Below are 14,584 nucleotides of genomic sequence, written 5' to 3'. Positions count from 1 at the left end.
GAGACCACTTTCAACACTCTCAAGCCCATATGAGCGTCAGACTGGATGATGAGCTGTCTGAGAGCCCTCCAGAGATGGAACTTGAACATCAACAAATTGCCTCGGCCATTCCTTTGAACATCAAGGACATTGCAGGTGCTAAAAATAACCTAGTAGATAGCATTACAGCAGTCCTAGTGACCCATCATGATTCCCTCTGCAAGCGCTTCAATAAATCCTATTCTTACCTGAAAAGGGACATTGCCTCCATAGGTGAAAGCACAGATACCCTAGAGCGTAAGCAAGAGGACCTCATAGTAGACCATATCAACTTGATTTCCTACTCACAATCCCTTGCTGAGCAGATTACATTTCTGGAAACAAAACTTGCTGACTTGGAGGATTGCTCTAGGCACATCAACATCAGACTAAGGGGTATCCCAGAGACAGTGTTACCGAAAGACCTACAATCCTATCTTCAAGACCTCTTATCCTCAGCTCTAGGCACCCTGAATGAACCAGAATCTCTTATAGACAGAGCGCACAGGGCAAATAGCCCGAGGTCCCTCGCAGAGGACAAGCCAAGAGATGTAGTGGTCAGACTGCATTTTTTCACATTCAGAGAGAAACTCTTATGGGCTATTAATTCAGGGGCTCTCCATTCCAGCAAATGTGATTCTGTCCAAATATTCCTGGATCTATCTCTGCACACCCTCCAACTTCAGAAGGCCTACCAGGATTACACTAGAATCCTTAGAGATAAAGGGATTAAATATCGCTGGGGCTTCCAGGTCAGATTGTTCATTTCAAAGGATGATCTCCAATTCATTGCCTCTTCTCCAGATCAAATGAAAGACCTTCTCACCAAATGGGACCTTCTTCCCTCGCAAAGGTCCACTACTCCTCCCAGCATGGAACCACCTATTTCTCTAAGAGTGGATGCCCCCTCCTTGCAGCAACTGGCCCTGAGGGTGAAACAACCAAGATCTTAATGGAATGACCCTCTTTTGTAGAAATACTTACATTTTGTAACAAATGAAGGTCATGCGACCATTGCACATCCACCATGAACTGCCTTTAAGGTGGACCACAGACTCCCGGCCTGGACTTTGCCACTTCTTCCTGATCACTTAAGTACCTTACATCATTGGTTATGTTTATGTCTTAATGTACTAACTCAAGTTTAGATCTATTTTACCAACAAACATACCTGAACATGCTTAACATCTCCCCCTTTTCCCCTCCCTCTCCCTTCCCATTATCCCCCCTGCCCATTGTCTCCAACAGATAATGACATCTCCTGATACCTAGATTTCCCAAGTGATCTGCCCTTCCAAAAAGAAAAACTATATATGTTCGTCTTGTCTTGTTTACCAAAGTACTGTTCTGAAGTTCAATATCATAACGAAGTGTGAAGTTGGGGTATCCCCCCCACTTCCTATATCTCACACGTTCATTTACGTAGTTTGTACATTTCTGTGACTACACTTCTCCAAAACATGACTAATTCCCCCAATATTCCTGCCTCCACATACTTAATATTACCCCTTTCCTTCCCCACCTCCCATCACTCTCCCCACTTCCTCCTTCCCCCTACCTCTACTTCCAACTCATCCCTGGTATAGCTCACCCCCTGAGAGTGAGGGGTCGGTTGGACACCAGTTAACCTAACTCATTTGTTTTTTATGCTTAGCATTGTTCTAACCCTGTGTTGTAATGCTGTTCCAAGAGAAAGTCGAAGGACTCATCTGCTGGCAGTTACCCTAACCTCATTACTACCTGATGTCTCAAGACTCTCTCATAAACTCACAGTAACCCACCTATTGTCAACTAGAAACTACATGATTGGCTGCAAATCTGCAGGAGGCGACATTGCACAAGCAGTTCACAAGAACTGCTTGTGTAATGATAAATGCTGACAGTGCATGCTGTCGGCATTTATACTCCTCTCTCCTTGACCTCAAGGAGCTCACTCAAGTATATTATTGTCTATGAATGAACTCAACCTCCCCAATCCCCTCCCTTTTCCTCCTTCCTCCCACCCATCCCAGTCCCTTTCCTCTTTTATCCCTCACCCCATTTTCTTGTTCCCCCATCCCCTTGCTCCTCTTCTCCTCCCCTCCCTACCAACTCCTCTCTCCAAAAATTGTATAGGCCCTCCCTGGAACCTAGATTGTTTATCTGACTTTTGTAACACATGAGTAATACAAGTGTTTGGTCTCCGCCTTCTGTAAATCTTGTTGATGATGTTATGCATTTTATTTGTCTGAGCCCTATTCTTGAAATTCCTCTCCTTGTCGCTAAAATGTTCTCCTATATGTATTGTCAACTCAGATTCCCTTCAATGCCTTCCTCCTCCACCACCTGTCACCCTTCCTTTCCTCATCCCCAGCTTATTAATAAGGTACAAGTCTCTTTCTACAAATCTAGCTATAGCAATACCTCAGACAATCACTTGGCTACATGGCCCTCAGGTTTTATAGTTGTAACTCTATGTTTTACTGTTATGCATTCAGTTATGTTGATACTAGATCTGCGATTCGTTTTGGATCGATTCGGAAATTCGGAAAATTCAGAAAATTCGGCGATTTGTATTGAACTGAATTTCCGAATTAAAATACTGCCGAATTTACCGAATAAATCCGAATTACTTCGTATTTATTCGGTAAATTCGGATGGCCATGGATTGCACTAGTACTGTACAGTATAAGTCTAATCCCACCGAACAGTTACCGAAATTCCGAACCGAACTGAATCGAACCGAATTCAGCCGAATTTAGTACATAATATGATAATACTATCCCACCTAACACTTACCGAAATTCTGAATTTCCGAACCAAACCAAATCGAACCGAATCCAGCCGAATTTATTTGAATCTGAATGAATCCGAAACAAATCCGAACCGAATTTATTCGAATCCGAATGAATTCGAAACAAATCCGAACCGAATTGATTCAAATTTTTCCGAATTCGAATCGCTCCGAACCGAAATTCAAAAAAATCCGAATCGATTCGAACAGAACCGAATTTTTTCGCCATGCACATGTCTAGTTGATACTCATTCTAATCATTTTTAATTGTTTATTTCTATTGTTCGGGCCTGGAGTCGCAGGGATACATCCTTTTCCATCTTGTCCAGGCACACTCCCCCCACACCATTTTTCAATTGCTCTACTCTTCTGTTTAGACTAGAGCATTTTTTGGCTGTGAATCCTATAATCACAGACCTATCCTTAGCTTTCTAACCATATAAGCTTAAATAAACAGAAACTTTATCCAGTGAGACAACTTCTCTGAACTCCTCTCCTACACTTGCCCCCTCCCTATCTTTCCCCTCCCCCTTTTTTTCTCTTCCCCCTTACTACAACCCTATCAGTTAAATATGCCACTGCTCAAAATCGCCACCCTTAACACCCAAGGGCTGAATACTCCCACTAAGCAGAGCCTCCTACTTAGATACTTGCTGAAAAAAAATGTAAGGTTAGCCTTTCTCCAAGAGACCCATTGGCCCCAGGGCTCCACCTTTCTTCAAATCTCCAAAGTTTATCCTATCTGCCAAGTGGCATCCTCCCAGACCAAAAAAAGAGGAGTTGCAGTCCTAGTTCATAAATCGGTCTCCTGTGAAATTCAATTTCTATAGAGAGACCCTGAGGGCAGATTCTTAATCATGGTTTGCCAATAAGATAATATTCAATACACATTAGTGTCTTTATATGCCCCTAATTCCAACAACTACCATTCTTGAGAAAACTTCTCCCTCTTATTGAACAGGTCCGTAGAGGTATCCTCCTCATTGGGGGAAACTTCAACCTTGCCTGGGACTCCAATCTAGATAGGACCAACCCCTCCAAACAAAACACCCAGGTAGAGAGGTAATTTCCCAATCCCACGCCTTTAGGAATCTCATGTTCCAATTTAACCTCTACGATTCATGGAGATGTCTTTCTCCAACCGAAAGGGATTATACCTTTTTTCTCCAACCCTCATCAATACTACTCACAAATTGATTACCTCCTATGCCACTCAGCCCTACTAGATAACTTATCACGTCCCAAAATTGCCTGTGATCTGATCATGATATGGTCACAATAGAGTTGTTATTCACTTCCCTCACTGCAGGCCCCCCTCTTGGAAACTTTCCCCTGTTCTGATCGTGGGCCCCTCGTTAACAACAACCTCTAATATCATTGAAGAATTCTTTGTAATTAATGATAATAAGGAAACAGATGACCCCAGATTGTGGGCAGCAGCCAAAGCATTCCTCAGGGGCTATTTCCTTAAACAAGCAGCGAAAGATAGGAAACAACAAGGTCAATCCCTTGCACTACTGTATGCAAACTTACGCACCCTCGAGAAAGGTAACAGAACTTCCCCTTCTAGGCTGATTTCGAAACAAATTGCTCTAATAAGATCTAAGATCAATTATATTGAGGAAAAGAGAGTGCAAGCCAATCTGCTCTCCCTTCACCAGCTATATTACTACAAATACAACAAGGCAGATAGGCTTCTAGCCACCAACTACACCTACATACCCAACAATGCAGAATCCCATTAATTAAAACCCCCACTGGTCCAGTATACGCCCCTTCAGAGATTGGGAGAGCATTTGCTATTCACTATTATGAGTCCCTGTACAATATTGAAAGCTCCTTATAGGTCCCTAAGCCTTCCCCCTTGCTAATAACAGAGTTTCTTTCTTCTCTAGCCCTACCCAACTTATCCCAAGAGGAGTCCCAGAGTCTAATTGATCCCCCTTACCCTGAAGAGCTAAAATCAGCTATTTTGTCTCTTACGCTAAATAAGGCACCTGGTCCCGATGGATTTACCAATCTTTTTGCAAGACCTTCTCCCAACAGCTAACTCCTTACCTTCTTTGTTTTTTTGGTGCCTCCTTTTCTGAGGGTACAATGAGACCTGAATTCCTAGAGGCTACAATTTTCACCATACCTAAAGCAAGAAAGGACCACTCCCTCTGTGAAAGTTACAGGCCCATCTCCCTAACATCGACATTAAAATCTACGCTAAAATCCTTGCCACTCGACTAAACCTCAAACTCCCGTCCCTCATACACCCAGACCAGGTGGGCTTTATTTTATCCAGGCAATGTCCTGATAGCACCAGACGCCTCCTGAATATTTTCACAGAGGTCTCTGACATGCGTGTCCCCCTCCTCGCCCTGTCAATGGACGCAGAAAAAGTGTTTGACAGAGTGAGGAGGGAGTATATGTTTGTGACTCTCAGAGCTTTTGGTTTTCTGGATAGTTTCATCAAAGCAATCTTGGCTCTCTATTCTCCCGTGGCCAGAGTGCGTGGAGTAGGCTTTTGCTCTGACCCAATCTCAATCACTAATGGTACCAGACAGGGGTGTCCTCTTTCCCCCCTTCTTTTCGCCCTTTCTTTCGAACCCTTGGCAGAGGCAATCCGAAGCACTGCTCAAATCCAAGGCCTCCTCCTACATGACACCCACCAAAAATTAGCTTTATACGTGGATGACCTCACTTTGTTCCTCTCAGACCCAGATGTATCTCTCCCCTTCCTCTTTGACCTTCTCGAAAAATTTGGAAATCTCTCATATTATAAACTCAACTATAGCAAGACTGAGGCCTTCCCTATAAACCTAATACATTCTTTTGTCACATCTTTCAAGAAATTTCAAGCCATTATTAATAGATATATTTGGAATGGTAGGCGCCCAAGGATAGCAGCATCTCTACTACAAAGCCCTCTACTTGCAGGAGGTATCAACCTTCTTATGTCCATCTATACTATGAAGCGGCAATGATTTCACACATTTCCTCATGGGCTCCTTCTCAGTCACCCCCAAGATGGCTCGAGATTGAGCAGGCATCTCTTCCGGAACATATGACACTGATCGACTTGTTATGGTCCCCCCTCACACCCTCTCTTCCATCCCCCTTCATAACAAGGTTGTAGTCCACTGTAGAGATCAGTGGCCAAAACTTCAACATCAGCCCCAGATTTCCCCCCCCCCATCTATCACCGATCCACGAAAAGACTTCAGCCCCGATTAAATTCTACTTTGACCTATTAAGGCTCGGCTCACTCATGAAATCTTGGGGGTTCTTTAACCCCCCCCCCCGAGGCCCCTTTCCCCCTGGGAAGCTAGCATCCAAACAAACACCCATCTTTGGGCTCCCCTATCCCATCACTACCAAAGCTTACTGAATTCCCAAAAACTATCTAAAACCCAACACATTCATGCCTGGGAGATAGACTGGGGCGTAACCTTCTTGGAAAAATCTTGGAGATTAGCAATAGCTCATACCAAGCAAACAATACACTGCACATCCCTCTTCAAGCTATACTTCAAACTCCTCACCAGGTAGCACTATGTACCTTCCAAACTACACAAAATGTTTCCTACCTGTTCCTCACTATGTTGGTGGGGCTGTATGCAGATTGGTGACCCACAACATATATGGTGGTCATGCCTGGCCCTCAAACCCTTTTAGGCTAAGATACTCACCCTGTGCCAACTCCTCCGTCTGATTGAGGTTCTGCCCCCAGAAACTGCACTCCTTCATCTCAACCTTCAAAAACAGACCCTGCACCAGCGATGTTTATTTATTTCAATTCTAATGGCGGAAAAACTCCTAATTGCCAGGAATTGGAAAAAGCCCAATCCCCCAAGCTGGTTGAGTACGATAAACCTAATTATTTATCTTAGGTCAATGGAAGGTTATGTCTACTCCACCAAATTACAGCATAACATTCACTTCCTAATCTAGGTGCCCTGGGATGTCATGGGGAAGTCTAGATTACTATCTCTTTTTTAAGGCATCTCCACTATCCCCTGAGCGGGATCCCTCTGACCACCATTAACCCTTATGTGTTCCCCTCCCTTTACCTTATCGGTACCAGTCCAGTCCCCTCCCCATCCCCTCATTTTTTTCTCCCTACCTCTACCCTTACTCCTCCTCCTATCAGATCCCCCACCGGATACTCTTTACCAACCTTAGAAGGCCCCCACCTTTACCCATAAGAGAACCATGGTTACCCTTACTCTCATATTGAAAGCAGCAGTAAGTTTCTGTTATGCTGCTTACAGCTTATTGAGAATCTCAGTTAATTTCAGTTTACAGAAATTCACAAAAACACAAATATCTGACTATTGGTTACATGTTTCATTTTCAAAACTTATTTAGATAAAAAGAGGAAATCAGAAGATGTCAAACGTTTCTCACCATTGTAACAATAACAGCTAGTTTACAGAGATCTGTATTGTCTTGTACTTACACATCCCTTCAACTATAACATTGGTTAATGTATACCTAATTCCTGTTAATATTGTTTAAAGTTTGTATTACTGTATATCTTTGCACAAAATGGAACAATGGTATGTGTCTTTTTGCAATTCCTCAATAAAAAGAATTTAAAAAAAAAAGAAATGGAAAAAGACTAGGAGTAGGAAAGAGCATCCAACCATCATCAATGCATGCATTGAGAAATATAAAACATTAGCAATTATGAAGCAGAATGATAACCTCAAAGATATCACCAAGTAAGACTGTAATTGTATGTCCTCTATACGCAACAGAACACGCAATTACATACTTGCACCAAGTGTATTTAGGACACCAAAAATAGCATGGGCGGACTTTTATCCAACGGAATTTGTGCAATGGATAATAATCCGAAATATCTGTCAGATAGCAGTCTGGCCATGGCCAAATGTGTCCAATTCTACTCACGCTCCACTCCGCATGGATCCATCACAGCCTCACTCTAATGTGTTAAAAGCAAGTCGTGGGTGATGGAACCCATGGTTAGATTCCAGAGGCGGTTGTGGCGCACAAGGCACTGATTATACCATAACTCTCTGGAGCGTATCTGCCCTCGGCCAAACAGGAAAAGAGTGCCTCTTTCTCCACTCAGAATATAGTCTCTCGAACATATGTCTGACGGACAAATGTGCTACGGCATTCTGTCAGCATTCTGTCCGAGAACTCAAAAATAGTTAGTATATATATATATATATATATATATATATATACATATACATATACATGTTAAGACATATATATATATATATATATATATATACATACAGTGAGGGGAAAAAACATTTGATCCCCTGTTGATTTTGTACGTTTGCCCACTGACAAAGAAATAATCAGTCTATAATTTTAATGGTAGGTTTATTTGAACAGTGACAGACAGAATAACAACAAAAAAATCCAGAAAAACGCACTGATTATACCAGAACTCTCTGGAGTGTAATCTGCCCTTGGCTGAACAGGAAAAGAGTGCTTCCTTCTCCACTCAGAATATAGTCTCTCAGACATATGTCTGACAGACAAATGTGCTTTGGCATTCTGTCTGCGGCATTCTGTCTGAGGACCCAAAAATAGTATATTAATACTGTATATATATATATATATATATATATATACACATACATATATATATATATATATATATATATATATGTGTGTATACTGTATATACAGTAGCTCACAAAAGTGAGTACACCCCTCACATTTTTGTAAATATTTTATTATATCTTTTCATGTGACAACACTGAAGAAATGGCTATTTGCTACAATGTAAAGTAGTGAGTGTACAACCTGTATAACAGTGTACATTTGCTGTCCCCTTAAAATAACTCAACACACAGCCATTAATGTCTAAACCATTGGCAACAAAAGTAAATACAACACTAAGTGGAAATGTCTAAATTTGGCCAAATTAACCACTTTCCCTCCCCTGTCATGTGAATTGTTAGTGTTACAAGGTCTCAGGTGTGAATGGGGAGCAGGTGTGTTAAATTTGGTGTTATCGCTCTCACACTCTTTCATACTGGTCACTGGAAGTTCAACATGGCAACCTCATGGCAAAGAACTCTCTGAGTGTCAGGGTTTCACCCTGCTTTGTTTGCTATTTGCTGCTGGCTGCCATTTTACTTAATTCTCTCACTGAATCTGATGCAGAGTGTGTAATGCTGCTCTCTCATCTGGGCGCCCTCTTACGGCCAAACTGGTGAACATCATCAGTGTGAGACAGGTTGCAGTCCCAGGATTATGATGTCACACATTATTTAAATGGGTTATGTTCAGTATGCTTTTGCCCTTGCATTGTCTCAGACTTGTTTTTTAGTTCCTTTGTTCCAGTTCCTGTGTACTACCTGGCTTGCCTGACGTCCCTTCTGGTTCCTGATCCCTGGCTTGTTCTTGACTCTGCTGTTTTCCTAGTTCCTGATCCCGGCTTGTCTGACTACTCACTTTGGCTCTTGACTCGGCTCGTCTGACTACCAGCTCTGGCTTTGACTCCTGGCTTGTCATTTGGCTTGTGGATTTTTATTATTTTTTGTTATTAATAAAGGTGTAATTATTTTTGCACTTCACGTCTCAGTCTAATTCCTGGCACCCTGACACTGAGTATCTGAAAAAAGAATTGTTCTACATAAAGATGGCCTAGGCTATATAAAAATTGCCAAGACTCTGAAACTGAGCTGCAGCACAGTGGGCAAGACCATAAAGCAGTTTCACAGGACAGGTTCCACTCAGAACAGGCCTCGCTATGGTCGACCAAAGAAGTTGAGTGCACATGCTCATATCCAGAGGTTGTCTTTGGGAAATAGACGTATGAGTGCTACCAGCATTGTTGCAGAGGTTGAAGGGGTGGGGAGTCAGCCTGTCAGTGCTCAGACCATACGCCGCACACTGCATCAAATTGGTCTGCATGGCTGATGTCCCAGAAGGAAGCCTCCTCTAAAGATGATGCACAAGAAAGCCGGCAAACAGTTTGCTGAAGACAAGCAGACTAAGGACATGGATTACTGGAACCATGTCTTGTGGTCCGATGAGATCAAGATAAACTTATTTGGTTCAGATGGTGTCGAGAGTGTGTGGCGGCAACCATGTGAGGAATACAAAGACAAGTGTGTCTTGCCTACAGTCAAGCATGGTAGTGGGAGTCATGGCCTGGGCCTGCATGAGTGCTGCCGGCACTGGGGAGTTACAGTTCATTGAGGGAACCATGAATGCCAACATGTACTGTAACATACTGAAACAGAGCATGATCCCCTTCCTTCGGAGACAACCCCAAACATACCTCCAAGACGACCACTGCCTTGCTAAAGAAGCTGAGGGTAAAGGTGATGGACTGGCCAAGCATGTCTCCAGACCTAAACCCTATTGAGCATCTGTGGGGCATCCTCAAATGGAAGGTGGGGGAGCACAAGGTCTCTAACATCCACCAGCTCTGTGATGTCATCATAGAAGAGTGGAAGAGGACTCCAGTGGCAACCTGTGAAGCTCTGGTGAACTCCATGCCCAAGAAGATTAAGGCAGTGCTGGAAAATAATGGTGGCCACACAAAATATTGACACTTTGGGCCCAATTTGGACATTTCAACTTAGGGGTGTACTCACTTTTGTTATATATATATATATATATATATATATATATATATATATATATATATATATATATATATATATATATACATACATACAGTGAGGGAAAAAATATTTGATCCCCTGCTGATTTTGTACATTTGCCCACTGACAAAGAAATGATCAGTCTATAATTGTATTGGTAGGCTTATTTGAAAAGTGAAAAACAGAATAACAACAACAACAAAAAAACGCATTTCAAAAAAGTTATATATTTGGGGGGCGTGACCAACCCGCAGCCATGTTATGTCACATTCTCTTCAGCTGATTATATCCTGGAATTTAATGCTTCTCTTCTATTTGAGGATACCATCAAAGGTGCTCACCACTGCAGTTCACATCTGCTCAAAGGTGATGGAAGTGGAGCAGGAGATCACTGCAGTTGTGAGCACCTTGCCTAGTACAGATCACCCCCTAGCAACATCACACATAGCCAAAGTGTTGCTAGATTTGAAGAGGGAGATGATTACAATACCGTCACCAGCAAATTACAACCAGCTAGCCGACCTAACATCAGGTAGATATACCTGGATGGTTAATGGAGACATGTCCTTGGCGGTTCTGGAGCGGGATGCGGCTGACCCGCTGGAGGGCCGTCTGGACACCTCTTGTCATTTGGAGCCTAAATTGGTGAAACCCTCTAACAACATGAGACATGGGGGCACTACAAGAATAGCTGAGGCTGCTTTTCCTACAGCCAGTGCCGGTAGCCCTACCCTCGAGTAACCTTATCTGGGTGCAGAACTCTTTGCTATTCCCGCACAATTCCTTATTGTAAACCTTTTTCTTTCGAAGGTCCTGGAAATTACATATGGGTCAGATATGACTTGGCTCCCCACACTCAAGAAAGAATTTTTGATGCAACAGTTGAACTGTCATATTTTCTATATTTCTAGAGGAGTAGGATGAGGTTCGTACTGTTAAAAGAAGGGCACATTATACGCTATGTTATGTTCTAAAATGTTTCCTTGTGTTTCATCATTTTTATACTGTAATTAGATTGTCCATATCTTAGCTGGACGATAGCAAGCTAATTGTTTTAATATTTCCTGACTCTTCTGTTAGCAATATAGAAGATTGTGTTAGAATCTGAACATATATAGTGCCCTCATGCTCAATCATCTCTGAAGTAGATATTGTGAATGTTACTTGAAAATGTTTATGTCTATATACTTTTATATGATGCCTATACAATTCTATTTAACTCTAAAAATAATGATAAGGGAGACTCTGCCACATAGATAGATTCAGAGTCCTAATGTTTTCTATATTATGTATTGCAATCAAAATGCTTGTGTTAGCTTTGTGATATTTCACTGTACTCGGCGAACTCCATGTTTTTATTTTATTTGTGCTGAGAGTAATAGATTACCGCGCAGGTGCTGTATCCTACAGTCTGAGCTCATAGTATACTTATAATAAGCCCTCTCTACCTGAGTTAATTCAACTCCTGTTTCATTCATTGTCAGGTTTACATCTTTAATTCATTACAAGTGTCTCCGGCCGATATTTAATTTGCCTGGTACCTAAGTATAACATACTGACTAGCTGTGCGTGGAATAAGTATATATTTATATGTCCTCCAATATTGACATCAATACCTGGCTCTACCCTGACTTTGTTTTATGTTCCAATCTATGTAATAATCCCTCACAGTATACATTATAAGTCCTTAAACATTGAGATCTCAGCATCAAAATATTCCTCCCCACCAAGAAAACGAGAAAACCTTCTCTACTATTTAACTATTAGCTGCCATTTATAACTTCACTACACTATTGCAAGCTGTGTTTACCTGCTATTACATTCTCCTATAAGGTGTCATAGGCCCTGACGGGGCCAAAGGTAGACTATCATATATGCATCATCATGCATCCCCGTTCATAAATGATCAACCAAATAGTTGCACAGAATACATATTGTTAAAGTAAAAAAGAGGTTTCTGAAGCCTATACCTTGTCATTTATTGCTTGTTTTACTCAGATTTGTGTTCACAATATTCCTGAACTGTTATCTTTACAGTGTATGAAATCCATTATGTATTATATTTTCCGCAAAACCTTAATAAAATAATATTTAAAAAAAAGTTATAAATGTATTTGCATTTTAATGAGTGAAATAAGTATTTGATACCCTATCAATAATCAAGATTTCTGGCTCCCAGGTGTCTTTTATACAGGTAACAAGCTGAGATTAGGAGCACTCTCTTAAAGGGAGTGCTCCTAATCTCAGTTTGTTACCTGTATGAAAAACACCTATCCACAGAATCAATCAATCAATCAGATTCCAAACTCTCCACCATAGCCAAGACCTAAGAGCTGTCCAAGGATGTCAAGGACAAGATTGTAGACCTACACAAGGCTGGAATGGGCTACAAGACTATCGCCAAGCAGCTTGGTGAGAAGGTGACAACAGTTGGTGTGATTATTTGCAAATGGAAAAACACTGTCAATCTCCCTCGGTCTGGGGCTCCATGCAATATGAAAGGGGCAACTCCTGTCAGGGGCCCCATGAGGCAAGCACAACTATTTTAAAATTGGCAGCAACCAGAGGGCACTACAGCAGAGTGCTTTTGAGCATGGATTCTACATGTTAACATAATGCAGTGGGAGCCTTGACTATAGAGAGCAGACTCACACAATTTGTATAGTTGCAAATATACATTTACTCACAACAGACCTTCTCACTTAACTCCTGCAATTGCCATCTAACTTTCTACAGTCTCTCTCAGAACACAGAAAAAAATCACAGACCTTCTCACTTAACTCCTGCAATTGCCATCTAACTTTCTACAGTCTCTCTCAGAACATAGAAAAAAATCACAGGCCTTCTCACTTAACTCCTGCAATTGCCATCTAACTTTCTACAGTCTCTCTCAGAACACAGAAAAAAATCACAGACCTTCTCACTTAACTCCTGCAATTGCCATCTAACTTTCTACAGTCTCTCTCAGAACACAGAAAAAAATCACAGACCTTCTCACTTAACTCCTGCAATTGCCATCTAACTTTCTACAGTCTCTCTCAGAACATAGAAAAAAATCACAGACCTTCTCACTTAACTCCTGCAATTGCCATCTAACTTTCTACAGTCTCTCTCAGAACACAGAAAAAAATCACAGACCTTCTCACTTAACTCCTGCAATTGCCATCTAACTTTCTACAGTCTCTCTCAGAACACAGAAAAAAATCACAGACCTTCTCACTTAACTCCTGCAATTGCCATCTAACTTTCTACAGGTAGCCTTCCTCTCGTTGCACCTTTCAACAAATACACCCTATCTCTTCCCTCACTTTTCCCTCATTCGAAACCCACATGATTTGCTTATTCTCCCCTCTCTCTGTACGTGTTGCAGTCATATACCGACCCCCTGGCAACGCAACTCAATTTCTAGATCACTTGGCTGCCTGGCTACCCTACTTCCTTTCCTCAGACACCCCTGCCCTCATTCTTGGCGACTTCAACATCCCCCTTAAAGATCCCACTGCCTCATCTGCTAAACAACTTCTGCAACTCACTTCCTCTTTCGGTCTGTCACAATGGATTGATTCTCCCACTCACAAAGACGGTCACTCCCTTGACCTGATCTTTAGCTATCGATGCACTCTCTCAAACTTCTCAAACTCCCCTTTTCCCCTTTTCCTCTTTCTGACCACCATCTCCTTACCTGCAACATAACCTGAAACTTAGTTCATTCTCCCCTATTACTGAGGACGAAGTTTCAGCACTTATACTACGCTTTCACCTCACTACCTGTCCCCTTGACCCTATCCCCTCACAGCTGCTCCCCTCTCTCTCTGCTACCCTTACCCCTATACTAGCACACATTTTCAACCTCTCCCTCAGCACTGGTACCTTTCCCTCATCGATGAAACATGCGCTGGTCACACCTATCCTCAAAAAACCTTCCCTTGATCCAACTACTGCCCAATTTCCCTTCAAAGCTTCTCGAAAGCTTCAAAGCTTCTCGAAAAACTAGTATATGCACGCCTATCCCATTTCCTTACGTTAAACTCCCTTCTTGACCCGCTGCAATCTGGATTTCGTCCCTATCACTCCACAGAGACAGCTATTGTTAAGGTCACCAATGACCTACTTACAGCAAAATCAAAAGGCCACTTCTCTCTGCTTATCCTCCTTGATCTGTCCGCAGCCTTTGACACTGTAGACCACCCTCTTCTGTTCC

The sequence above is a fragment of the Bombina bombina genome, chromosome 5 (genome assembly GCF_027579735.1).
Source record: "Bombina bombina isolate aBomBom1 chromosome 5, aBomBom1.pri, whole genome shotgun sequence".
Taxonomy (NCBI): domain Eukaryota; kingdom Metazoa; phylum Chordata; class Amphibia; order Anura; family Bombinatoridae; genus Bombina; species Bombina bombina.
Note: the sequence above shows the minus strand (reverse complement) of the source record.